Genomic DNA, 12,707 nt, shown 5'->3' with positions numbered 1-12,707 from the left:
GAAAAGATATTTTTATTAAAATGGTAGCCATTGGCCATTATATTACTTCAAGCTATAAAGAAATCAAGAAATTATTATTTATTCTTTTACTAGCTTCTCTTATATAACCCTTGTATTTTGATTACGCTGTGGGAAAGAAAATGGCAACATTTATTTTCTTCGAGTTTTTTTATTTTTATTTTGTGAATGTCCACTAGATAGAGCATTGTAGTGTGTAAATTGAATTTGTTCAGTCTGAGTAAATACTTTAATCTTTTACCACATGATTAAAATGCTCGTGGCTGGTGTTGTACTCCTTGCCATTCTCAGGCCTTCTTGCAATGTGATTGTAGACGCACTGTTCGGATCGTGTACAAATCTGTACAGTAGAGAGAAGGGATGCCTCTTGCCCAAACCTCCTGCCACATGTGAACTGTGGTGCCCTTTGCCTCCTCTGTCTGCATCCTGATACTTCCATTACGACGCGAGTCCTTGATTTAAGAGGCAAGAGAAGCACAATAGCTCATACTAACACTGATGGAATTGAAGTTATTTTCACCTATTTGGATTCTTGAAATGGGTATATAGCGTTACAATTTTTTAGGTCATATTCTATCTCCACTTGAAGATTTGAATAAGCTTTCTGTATATACTAGCTTACCCGGTAAAAACAAGCTGATACAGAAGGATTGATATAATAAGTAGCCATGGACATTTGCCTAGACTTGCTTGCAGATACTTTTATAGAAAATGGATGCGTAGGAAAATATTTTAAGCATATGCAAATAGAGAATGCAAATATACCAAGCCTTGACATAATACACTGGTTAAAGTTAATTATCTAAGGTCATCTTTTCTATAAAGAAAGGGGGGGAGTATTTTCAAAGAACTTGTAAACACAACAACAAAATTGGGATTCCTACATGTGTTTTCAGTTGAAAACAGGCCATCGAAAGTTACTGATTTTGTAGTCTCATAACCTAGTTTGGGGTGTTCTTTTCTTATTGAAGGAATGTATTGGGAAAATAAGCCACAGAACTTAGACTCAGAATGTCACATATCTAGACAAAAATATGCTCTTATACCCTACTTTCAATTTTCAGTTTTAGTTTTTAACTTTCATATGAATGTTGAAGTTTCTAGAAGGCCTGCAGTGGGAGACGTTTCCTGCATACTTAGCGCAGTCTGAAAGTTGAGGGAAATGGTACTCATGTTGTCTCCTCCTCTTCGCGGGAAGGGAGAGCAGAGTGGAGTATGTCGTGGTTTCTTTCAAACTACGATTCTGTTTCATTTACCATAGTGGCTGTAGTGCTTAGCACCATACTTGCCCTACACTGACTGCTCGATAAATATTTTTCAAACAAATGCATGAAGACTATTTCACCAGTACCCCCTTTCTTCACCCACCTATCTTTCCTCCACTCACTTCATTTTGTACTGCACTCATGATGGGTGTTTCCAGCGCATGCTTCTCTTTAGTACTGTACATACTGAAAGGACAGGAACTCCATGCTTTGGACTAGTGTTTGCAGTACTGAGTACTGAGTCCCTGTGCAGAGCAGTTCAATCAATTATGTCCTACTTCATTTTGCCAGCAGATGGGTGGATGCATAGAGGAAAGCTTCATCTCAGAGCGTGTCCATTTTCTCTCAGATGTTGACCTACTATGATGTAGAGTATTTCGAAGCTGGGAAATGTGCTTCTAATAATTTCATTTTGTGAGATTAAGATATTTTATGCTTTTAACCAGCACTGGCAAATTATTTTGAACTTCCAAGAAAATTGCATGCTAACTTTAGTGAAGGAGATCTAAGTGCATTAAATCTGTGGAGAAAACAGAAATATGTTTTTGTTATTGTAACTCTCCACTTCAGCTCTGAAAGAAAAGTCATTCGTTAGGACAGTTCCAATTATGAAGGTGACATTTCTAAAAACTCAGTTAATAAGCAAACCTTTTTTTTTTCTTCGAGAATCCAACTTTAATTAGACTTGGACCAGAAGTTTTGAGCCCTAGGAACCTTAGTAATCAGAGTTCACTTAGCAGATGTGAAAACTGGGCTTTAGGCAGGTTGCTATTCTGCCACAGTTATAAAACTCCTAGTAGCTGAGCTATTGCTGAGTATCTGTATCTCCAAACCTAGAAAAGAAAATCCGTTTTTCACATGATATCAAAGCTTCTTCTCTCTGACTTTATGCTTTTAAACTAATGGCTTTCCTGATATTAGGCAAATATTATACCTGGAGCCAAAATAAAATGTAATTTGTAATCAAACGATATATACACAAAGAAACCTTATCATTAAGATATGCATATGTGTATATACAGAAACACATTGTAGACATGAATACATATCACTCTTTCTGACATTTTTTTCTCTTTGTTGATTCTTTTCTATCTATGTATAGAACTTTAAAATCACCAAATTCACTGCCATCCAGTAGATTCCTCCTCATGGCAACCCTATAGACCAGGTAGTGCAATACTGTAACTTTTTAGAGGCGTACAAAGCCGTGCTATACTTCTGTGCTCAGAGATCCTCTGGTTGGAGGCTTCAAATTGCTGATAGTAGTTGTTAGCTAACCTTGTGGCTAGCAGCCCAGCGGTCCTCGTGTACCTTTATACCTAGACTCAGAAGCCTGCCGTCAATTGATGGCAGCTCATAGCTACCATACAGGAAGGGGTAGGACTGCCCCTGTCTGTTTCTGAAACTGTAAATCTCTACAGGAGTAAAATGCCCCGACTTTGTTCTGAGGAGCTACTGGTAGTTTTGAACTACTAACCTTGCAGTTAACACCCCAAAGCATAGCCAGTAAGTCACCAGAGCTACTTTATACCTGGAAAGAAAAGAAAAATCTTTGGGTCTCAGTAGGAAAGAGCCCCAAACCAACCAAACAAAATGTTTTATCAAATTATAGTATGTTTATATTAGAATAATGGTGAAAAGTACAAACATAAACCCATAATAATTAACTCAAGTGTACTTTTATTGTTCGTGTTGATCCGAACCTCAATTTGTCATGTTGTAGCTGCTCTTGTGTTGCCGTTATGGGGCAAACTGTGCTGGCATGGTCTCTGACGATAACCAGGCTTCAGCAGTTTTCAGCCTCCGAATGACCTGGTGACCTACTAAAATTAATGACCAGTGAAAATTTCATGAGGAACAGCAGAATATTGTCTTATATACAGGGTTGGAGGCTGTTCAGATTGTTAGTGGGAAATTTCTATGGTCCTTTCATTTCGGAGCCCAGTAATAGTGTGGGAAGATAGCCTTTCAGGTTGAAAACCACTCAGCATCGGAGTGTGTAAGAGCAACCTCCTCCACGTAGTGCTCCTCTTCATGGCATGCGTGATGGTAAGCCTACTGTGGCCTCACGACTCAAAATGAGAAGAAACAGTCGCATTCATTCATTAATAATCAGAACATGGAATGTATGAAATATGAATCGAGGGTGATTGAAAGTTGTCAAAGTGCCGGAAGAGTGATAGCCTTGGCATTTGTGAGGTGCAGTGATTGACACTGTCTGTCTGACATCAGGCAATCATACATATGGCTGCGTGTGCTGGAAATCGAAGAGAAGTAGTTGTGACACTAAGACTCAGAAAGAACATTTCAAGGTATATTTGGAAGTACAGCTCTATCAGCAATGGAATAATATCTATGTGCTTACAAAGAAGACTGGTGACTTTGACCTTTTCAAATTTATGCAACAACTCTCAATGCCAAAGAAAAAATATTGAACATTTTTATGAATTTTTTTCGGCTTGAAATGAATCAAACGTGCAGTAAGAATTCATTGATAATTACTGGTGCTTATGATGTGAATGCTGGAAATGAAAAAGGAAAATTAGCTGGAAAACATGGCCTTGGTGATAAAATATGCTGGAGATCTCCTGATTGAATTTTGCAAGATCAACAATATTCATTAGAAATAGCTTCTTTCAACAAATTAACACAACTATACACATCAACTATATTTTTGAAAATAGACTATAGAGAAACTCAGATCACCAGTCAGAACAAGGCCAGGGACTAACTGTGAAACAAACTTTTAATGGCTCATATGCACATTTAAATTGAAGCTGAGAAAAATAAAAACAAGAATTCTCCAAGAACCAAAATATGGCTTTAAGAGTATTCCATCTGAATTTAGAGACCATCTTTAGAAAATATTTGATGCATTGAACACTAATGACTAAAGACTTGTCTAGTTTTTTCTATCTACCATTTTTATCTTAAAATGTAAAATATCTAATTGAGTCTCAGTTTAGAATTATACTAAAGGACTTGAAATATGAGGGGGAAGTTCTACTTAAGGTAAATTTCTTAAAATATTAGCTAGAAAGATCAGTTCTTTAAATGTCACTTATAGATTCTTTTTCCCCTTTCTTTAATTGTAGAAATGTCTTGGTAATTTTAGACTCTTTAAATCTTTAGGAGACTGAGGTGGTCTGATTGTATAGATATCGTACTGGCTTCTCTGCTATCTGAATGAGTGTTCCTGTGAAAGCTTGGTGAGTCATTTGACATTGCAAGAAAGGAAAAAGCTATTAGCATTAATACATATTAAGGGAAAATGTGAGCATTCCCACATCCCCCAAAATGATCCACCAAATTAGAGCAAACAGCACATAAAACTTAAAATCACACTGACATGCAGCGATTACGGACACATTTCAAAGCTATGGAGGCTCTAATGCTGTGACGCTAAATATGGTTTTCTGGCCGGAAAGTTTGGTGATGCTACTCTTTCTGATCTGTGTATACATGTCTTCTCTAAGGACTTGCTGTAAAATAAGTACGGAACCTTATAACTTTGCCTTTTTATGCAGACACAAACATGAATTTCTTTCATTTAGCAAAACAAGTATCTTTTTATCACATATGCTTTATAATATAACTTTTGTAAAAGCAAAGTAGCATAAAGGAAACATTCTAAATACAGCACATATACAGAACATGTATGCCATAGAAAGAGCAGGTAATCTAACTAATTTCTGGATGAAGAACTTTGGTTGTGTAGTGGGTTACATGTTGGCCTGCTAACTGGAAAGCCAACAGTTTGGAACCACCAGAAATACGTGTTATTTTTGCCATGTGTCAATTTTGCTGCCAATTGCTTTCCAGTATTGTGTTCTACAAATACTTAGAAACTAAGACTATGTTAAAGTTTAATATCTATGATGTGTCATGATGAACAAAATAAAGCTAGACCTTGCCCAGATCGAGTTCCTGTGGTGGAAGGTAGACTGTAAACAAAAATGGGGGGTGGGGTGGGGGAGAAGAACAAAAAGTCATTTCAGAATGGTGGCGTTCCAAACCATTGTGATTCCTGGGTAGTTTCTTAGCAATGTAGAGGCAAGCCTGAAGGCCATCTGGAAAGGCTGGCTTTAGGACGAATCTGCTTTAAGTGGAGGCAGAGCAAGAAGAAGCCAGCTTTGGGAAGAATCAGAAAGATTTTTCTCGGAAGAAGAAAGCACAAGTGCAAAAGGCCATAGGACTGCAAGAACTGGTTGTATTCTGGGAATGGAATATGGTAACGTAGCTAATGCAGCGAGGCCCATCAGTAGTTACTAGCTACATGTGACTCACCCAGACTGAGATGTGCAGTCAGCATCGAATACAGTAACCAACTTAGAAGGATTTGTAGAATATAAGGACTTTTGAAGAATTAAGACTTTTCATCATGATTATGTATCGGTGCCAAAATATTTTGGATATATTGCTTGAAATGTAGTCAAATTACTTTGACCCTTTAAAACTACCTTTGTGCCTCTCGTTGCATTTCTATTGGACAGTACGAGGCTTTTTAAAGCAAAGGATTAAAAGTCATGAACTCGGGTTGGTAAGATTCCCTGGAGTCAGATGCCTGCAAGACCCTGAGGAGCAAGAGGGGAATTCAGATTTAATTCTAGGTGAGACTGGAAACCATCGTGAGTTTTCGACCCAGGGAATGTACCGTTAAGGAAGAGTATTGGCTAAAATTTGGAGAGTCGGAGGGTGACCAGTTAGGAAGCAAGTGCAGTCGGTAGTCTGTGCCGACACTGCCAAAGCCATTCTCAGGACAGTCGTAAGATAAATAGCAATGATCACTGTAACCATGGAGGAGTTTCCCAGTCTTAATGATTAGCATTTCTTAGATGATCCTGGCTCCAGTTGTAACAGCATTTAAGTTACAGATGCAGTCATTTGTTTATGTCTAAAGATTTATGACTTCTCTCATAAAATCTATTCCCTACCAGTATTCCAGAATACTGTAAATTAAATCATAGCGAGTAACACCTTAAAGCCACTATAATTATAAAGATTTTGAAGACATTTTGACATAACCCCAGTGTGTCTTAATATTTGGGGTCAAGTCATCATTTGATAACTTGATGGATACTACTGACATCAGGGTATCCCTTGAGACTTCACAAAATGGAATTGAAAGATAACAAAATTTTTTTCTCAAACGTTTCGAAGTCTCCTGGTACTGCTAAAAGGTTCTTGGATTCCAGTTCCAAGACACTGTGCCAGACACTACTTCTTCTTGCTCGCCTGTCTTATCTTCTTTGGTGGATTGTTTTCTCTGTTTTGCAAAGGATGACGGTTCTCGGCTTAGAGTAATTAAGCTAGCTGTTGACATCCTTGGATTAGTGACAAACCGTAGGCTAAACTCTTGGTCTTTCAGATATATGTCATGATTACCTCTTATATAATTATTTCTTCAATAGAATATGCGTGTTGCGTGTATGTGTATAATTGCGTATGTAGATATGAATTAAATTTGCCATTCATTTTATTTGTCTCAGAACCTATGTTTCTACTATTCTTACTCGGATTTGTATGAACTGGGAGCAGTAGTCATTAATCATTGGATTTTTATAGCTGCTTATGCCACTTGGTGATAGTTGAAGGTTTTGAATTATGTTTTGTAATATTGACATAATACACAATATAACAATACCGTTTCGTCTTTGTTTTCTGGAGTTTCAAATGTTTTGTGATTGAGGGAAAAAAATAAGATTTATTTGCTACTTAAAGTGCTCTCTGCATGCTTCATTAAATTGGTCATATCCCCGCATGATTTATTTTGTTTAATTATTTATATCCCCGTTAAATACATATTGTTATCCTTGTAATTCCAGAGAAGTTGTTAGTCTCTGAACTGAACTGGACCACATTCGACCTAACTCCACAGCCAGTACGTTTCAGTGTCAGTTCTGCCCTCCAGTTTTCAAGGATCTTTGAAATCCATTGGCATTCCAGTCCATTTTGGTAGCATTTACGTCGCCAGCAATATTTTCTGTAAATTACAAAGACAATTTTTTTCTTTTTTTTAAAAACAATTTATTAGGGGCTCATACAACTCTTATCACAGTCCATACATATACATACATCAATTGTATAAGGCACATCTGTACATTCTTTGCCCTAATCATTGTCTTTTTTTTTTCTCCTCTTTTCAAAGACAATTTTTTGAACTCTGCATTGCTAGTGAAATTTAAGCATTGTCCTGTGATTGGAAGTTCCATGTCATGATAAAATAGCTAACGTTTGGTTAGACTTTAGATTTCAAATTATGTTGGTTAGAAGACCAGATTCTTGGTATGTGATATGTTATCGAAGACTGTACAAAATATTTCTGAATCCAAAATATTTTCTCTGCATACTACTTTCATTACTTTTTGTCATATTGCTTGGTTTTATGAAGGATGATTTTTGCCTACTTGATATTAAAACAAGTACATAAAAGATGAACATTTATCTAATACAAGTGTCCTCAAACTACAGCCTGCGGGCCACATGTGGCCTGCCGAGGACATTTATCCAGCCCCCCGGGTGTTTTTGCCCCATTTGTTTTTTTCACTTCAATATAAGATATGTGCAGTATACATAGAAATTTGTTCATAGTTTTTTTTTTAACTAGTCTGGCCCTCAAATTGGTCTGAGGGACAGTGAACTGGCCCCTGTTTAAAAAGTTTGAGGACCCCTGAATTCTAATAGATGCAAATAACAGGACGATGGAAAATACAGATAAGCATTTCTCAAGGAGCTGCTCTATAGGTTATTTTGAATATGTGTCATTAAGTCTTTATATCTGTTGCTTTAGGCAAGGTGGTGTTACATTTTAATCAGATTTATAAAGGAACCTTGCTTGCACTGCTCATAGCGCTCATGGTATCTTTCAGAAGTGAAAATTGGATAACAGACCTTTTCTGAATGGTGTAAAAGAAGACCTTTCAGAAGTGAACTATTGAGAATCGAATTTTGTTGTTATTTTGGTAGCTCTGAGTTCATTTTAAGTTGTTGGAAATGACAGCTGCTAATTTAGTGCCCAGTCCTGTGGTTGACAGTTTAGGAAGTAGACGTGCAGGAAATTTCTTTGACTTTGATTGGGAGTGCTATTTTTACTTGGTCATTTCTGATCACCCTTCGTTCCCAGGTGCATCCCTAATACACAGAGAGGTATGAATACTTAATATTAAGCAATACATGGGTTACCCTCTTGAAATTCTAGAAAGATCTCTTTTCCTGTTGACATTTAAAAATGACTAAGAGCTGATTATTGTACAGATATTTTTAAGAAAGTTTTACCATTTTTATCTCAGCTCAGATACATTGCAGCTAATGTTTCCTTACTATCAGCTGTGCTTGTTTGTCTAGATTAAGAGTAGTTAAAACTAGAGAATAAAGGCAAATTTATAGTAGCTTGGTTTTGTTTACATATTCTGGGTTCAAGTCTGTGCATATGTGTCTTTGTGCCGATCTCATACTTTTCTGCTTACATAGAACACTACTTAGACATTTTATTCTGAACATATATTCCAGCCAGTCAGTTCTACTTTATAATGTTGATGCTGTTGAATTGATTAATGTGTTTAGAAGAAAAATGTGGGCAAACAGGGAGTTGCTTTTTAGTATACTGAAGAAATGTTTCCCATATTTAAGGGTGTGTGTTGTGTGTGTGTTTTATTTTGTGTCGCTATTCTTGAAGCCTTTCTGTGGTGACCAAATGTTAATTTATTTTATATTTTTATATTTATAAATCATTTTATTGGGACTCTTACAGCTCTTATAATAACCCATACATCAATTGTATCAAACACATTTGTACATATGTTGCCATCATTGTTTTCAAAACATTTTCTTTCTACTTGAGCCCTTGGTATCAGCTCCTCTTATTTTCCCTCTCTCCACCACTCTCCCACCCTTGTGATAAATTATAAATTATTATTATTTTCATATCTTTCACTGCCCACTGTCTCCCTTCACGCACATTTCTGTTGTTCATCATATCAGATTTTTTTTCAAATATTAATTTATTGTCTTGCCTGGGCAAGGGAGGGTACCTCGTGTGTTAAATCCACTTTGGCAATTATTTTATAGTAAACCCATATTTACAGTTGGCATTCTTTTGAAAAAAATAGGATTTTTATTTTTAAAGTTTGGAATGATATTCTCTTATGTAATTGGAATTCAGAAATATATCATCTATTTATACCAATAAATCCTAAGTCACCAAACGCATTAAAACTAACTTTTTTTTTTAAACTGACTTTTTTTAAGGTTACATTTTGTAAGCGAAATTCTTGGCTCTATGGGGTGTTTTTTTTGGTTTTGTTTTTCTTTTTTGCAAAAAATAGACCGAGTTCCTACAGTCCTGTAAAATATTGAAAATAGAGGAGAAAAACACTGCTCAGGAAAGGGGGAAGCAAGAAAATAAATGGTAAAGGGAAAGCTGATTTTTAATCATGGATGGGATTTCTTACTATCACAGGTGTAAATATCCATTATTTTTTCTCATCTTTTACTCTGATACTAGGTGTATTTTAGCAAACCTTTGTCAAAGGCCTGGGCTCTTAAAAATATAGTGGGCCAATTAACTGGAACAGTGAACACCTCACTTCCTGTTTTTATTGCCTTCTCATAGAGGCGGTATTCATTTCTTCATTCACTTTACTGCTGCAAGTGTTTTCCTTTCCTTTTGATATTGATAGGCGTTATCTCTGAAGTTCAACCAGGAAAAAAAATCTGGATTGACACTTAGAAAGGTTTCCTTTTGTGGGTAAGAGGGAAGATGACATCATTCATCTGCAGGGGCGTATAATTATTTAACACTGAAAAGAGGTCTGTCCCAAAAGATGAAGAGGAGAAAGAAGTGGTGATTAGGTTTAGCTATCCCCAGAGCCTTCTGGAGAAGATCTTTAAAGTGGGAAGGCAGAAGAACTAGAACCTGGGGAGACGTGATTAGGCTCCTAAGGAGGATCTTCCTGAGCTTTCTATAAAGTGAGACCCAACGAGAACATCTCCCACGGCCCCTTTCACTTTCTTCAGTATGGTTCACAGCCACAGAATTTGCAGGGTAGTTCGGCATGGCCAGAGTTAGTGGGCTGTTTCTGCATAGAGCCTGCTCATGGGAAGAAACTCTTCACTCAGATTGCTGGAAGGGATGTTGTGGGGAAGTAGTTAATAGCAGTGGGCTCTTAAGCCTCTTTTGTTCTTTATCTCGCCATTGGTTGGTTCCTTCCTTTAGGCAATTTTTGTCTGTAACCTGTTGGGCCACGGCTGTAATTTGGGACTGTCTCCCGCAGAGCACCTGGTGGCTTCTGGCAGCCGGCCTTTCTTTAGCAGCCCAGCCCTAAGTACTCCTCTACCAGGGCTCTTCATGTTTGGGTCAGGAGAACTGGAGGTGTACACACGCCAAGGAAGTTGACCTGGCTTTATCTAAATGGGGAAAAGCCCCTTCCCAGTCAGGTTCACCAAGGAATTTTGACTTCAGGCACTGTAACAGGGTGATGAGACTGCTATCGGGTCTCCATTTTCCATTAAAATAGAAATTCATTCCCTGAATCAGGATCCCCTTATCTAACATCTTGCTATCTCTCTGCCTCTGAACAAGAACCATCTGGTCTTTATTTGCCTGCCAATTTCAGCATAACCATCCATCCACCCTTTGTGCTAGGTTTCACTTTATGAATTAATTTCCCATATCTGCTCACACGTATAGCGTGAGTATCGGCATCTCCATTGAGATTTCACCACATGTCTGTTTCCTGCAGTAGCTCCCTGGCAGGAGCCTTTATCCTCTTGTAATTAACAGACACAGTACTGAGTTTGTTAGTTAAAGGCCTTCCATTTCTATGCTTGCTTTTTTCCTCCCCAAGCCCCATCCATTGATTCAGCTCTCCTTGGATTTGCCCCAAGGCTCATTGAGGGCTTGGACAGCTCTATCTGAAGTAGCACTTGGGCATACTAGAAGGATATCATCCCTTCAGCCCAACCCCAGGTAGCTCTGTAGGTCTGAATGCCAACAGTTTCCAGGAGTGATATGGGAAAAGGCAATATAAGACTTGGTAATTAACAGATGGGAAAAAGAAGAGGAGAGAGTGAAATGTGAGAAGAGGGCTCTGGGTGAGCTAGGAAGGGAAAGTGGGTGGAAATGCAGGATTACTGTGGAGCAGCTCTGGACAGTTGTCTCTGGCGAGGAGTCTCGGGAGTCCTAAAGTCGTGGTTTGAGCTCACTGGACAGGTAGATATGAATCTGATTCAGGAATGCACTAGAATTTAGTAGCCCAGATTTGTTGTCATTTTAGCAAACTTACATACTGGGACTAGTCAGAGAAACTGGCTACCTATCCTTTTTCATTGTTCTCGCTCTCTTTATTCCCTTTGATTTTTTTAGGAAGAAAAGTATTTAGTTTTACTTTTATGTAAACAGCAATAGTGAGTTTTGTTTCTCTCATAATGATCATACTCTGAATGAGTGGTTTCTTTTTCTCTCTTTCCTTGTAAAGATCTACCTTGTCAGTGTAATAGAATACAAGGAAAATACTCAAACCTCTTAAACTGTAAAGTTCCTCAACATCAGTAAGTTTCACACAGCTGGAGGGAGAACCTGGTGAAAGGACACGCTCAGCCAGATGGCCTGCGCTGGCCTCCTGCCTGTATCTGCGGGAGATCGTCACTCACTCCCGGGGTAGCTCAGAGAAAGGGCTGCTTATGGAATTAAAACAACCAATGTCCAACTGACCCGTTTTGGTCAACGTATCCTACACTGTTTGGATAATTGGCACACGTTAGTTCCATCAAGGAAGGCAGCTGGTTTGTTGGTGAGTACAGGCCTCTGGGAATTAGAAATCTGAGATTCTGTGATCAGCTTTGTCCCTGTAAACTCTTTGCTGTGACCTTGGATGACTTATTTACCTCTTTGTGTCATTAGCACGCCCCATATGACCATCAGAGTTCTGCGTTGCTTTTTTTTCTAGAAGAGATAGAATACTGTTGAATTTTTGCCGGGGGGGTAGGGGGGGGGGTTGATGTTTACAGATTGGTTTAGGGCGATAGAATCGAAAGTACAGGCTTTTTAGTATTATTACAGGTTTCACTACAGAACCATAGGGAGGGATGACTTTGCTGCATCGAGCAGAAGCCAGGCTCACGTGTTCATTAGAGGCTCAGGCCCTCTCGGGGAGCCCTGTTGTCGAGGTGTGCTGAGCCTCTCTGAAACTGAAAATCTGTTCAGCAGCTTCTACTGCCTCTTCTGTCTCTTCCTTGGGCCTTGCTTTTCCCTTTCCATGTAATTCTTCACATCTTCTCTCTACCTTTCTAATTCACTCTTCACTTTCAGCATGCGGACTTCTCTATATATTAATCTGCAAAATGTGTCCTCCATTTAATAAAAACAAACAAACAGCAAACAGACCCACTACCATTAAGTCAGTTCCAACTCATCGTGTCTTACAG

The 12,707-nt window shown here is 38.2% G+C and overlaps 1 protein-coding gene across 5 annotated transcripts in view; it reads left to right on the top strand.

Annotated features, from left to right (window-relative positions):
• NRIP1 (nuclear receptor interacting protein 1) overlaps positions 1–12,707 on the top strand; it is a 104,109-nt gene that overhangs the window by 58,776 nt on the left and 32,626 nt on the right. The window contains exon 4 of one of the 5 annotated variants that reach the window (XM_075542460.1): positions 4,416–4,492. The exons of the other annotated variants lie outside the window; for them this stretch is intronic. The gene's annotated coding sequence lies outside the window, so the exon portion shown is untranslated. The remainder of the gene's footprint in view (positions 1–4,415; positions 4,493–12,707) is intronic. 5 annotated transcript variants of the gene reach the window in all.

This window comes from Tenrec ecaudatus, chromosome 2, assembly GCF_050624435.1.
Source record: "Tenrec ecaudatus isolate mTenEca1 chromosome 2, mTenEca1.hap1, whole genome shotgun sequence".
Lineage (NCBI taxonomy): Eukaryota > Metazoa > Chordata > Mammalia > Afrosoricida > Tenrecidae > Tenrec > Tenrec ecaudatus.
Note: the sequence above shows the minus strand (reverse complement) of the source record. Positions and strands in the feature narration are given on the sequence as shown.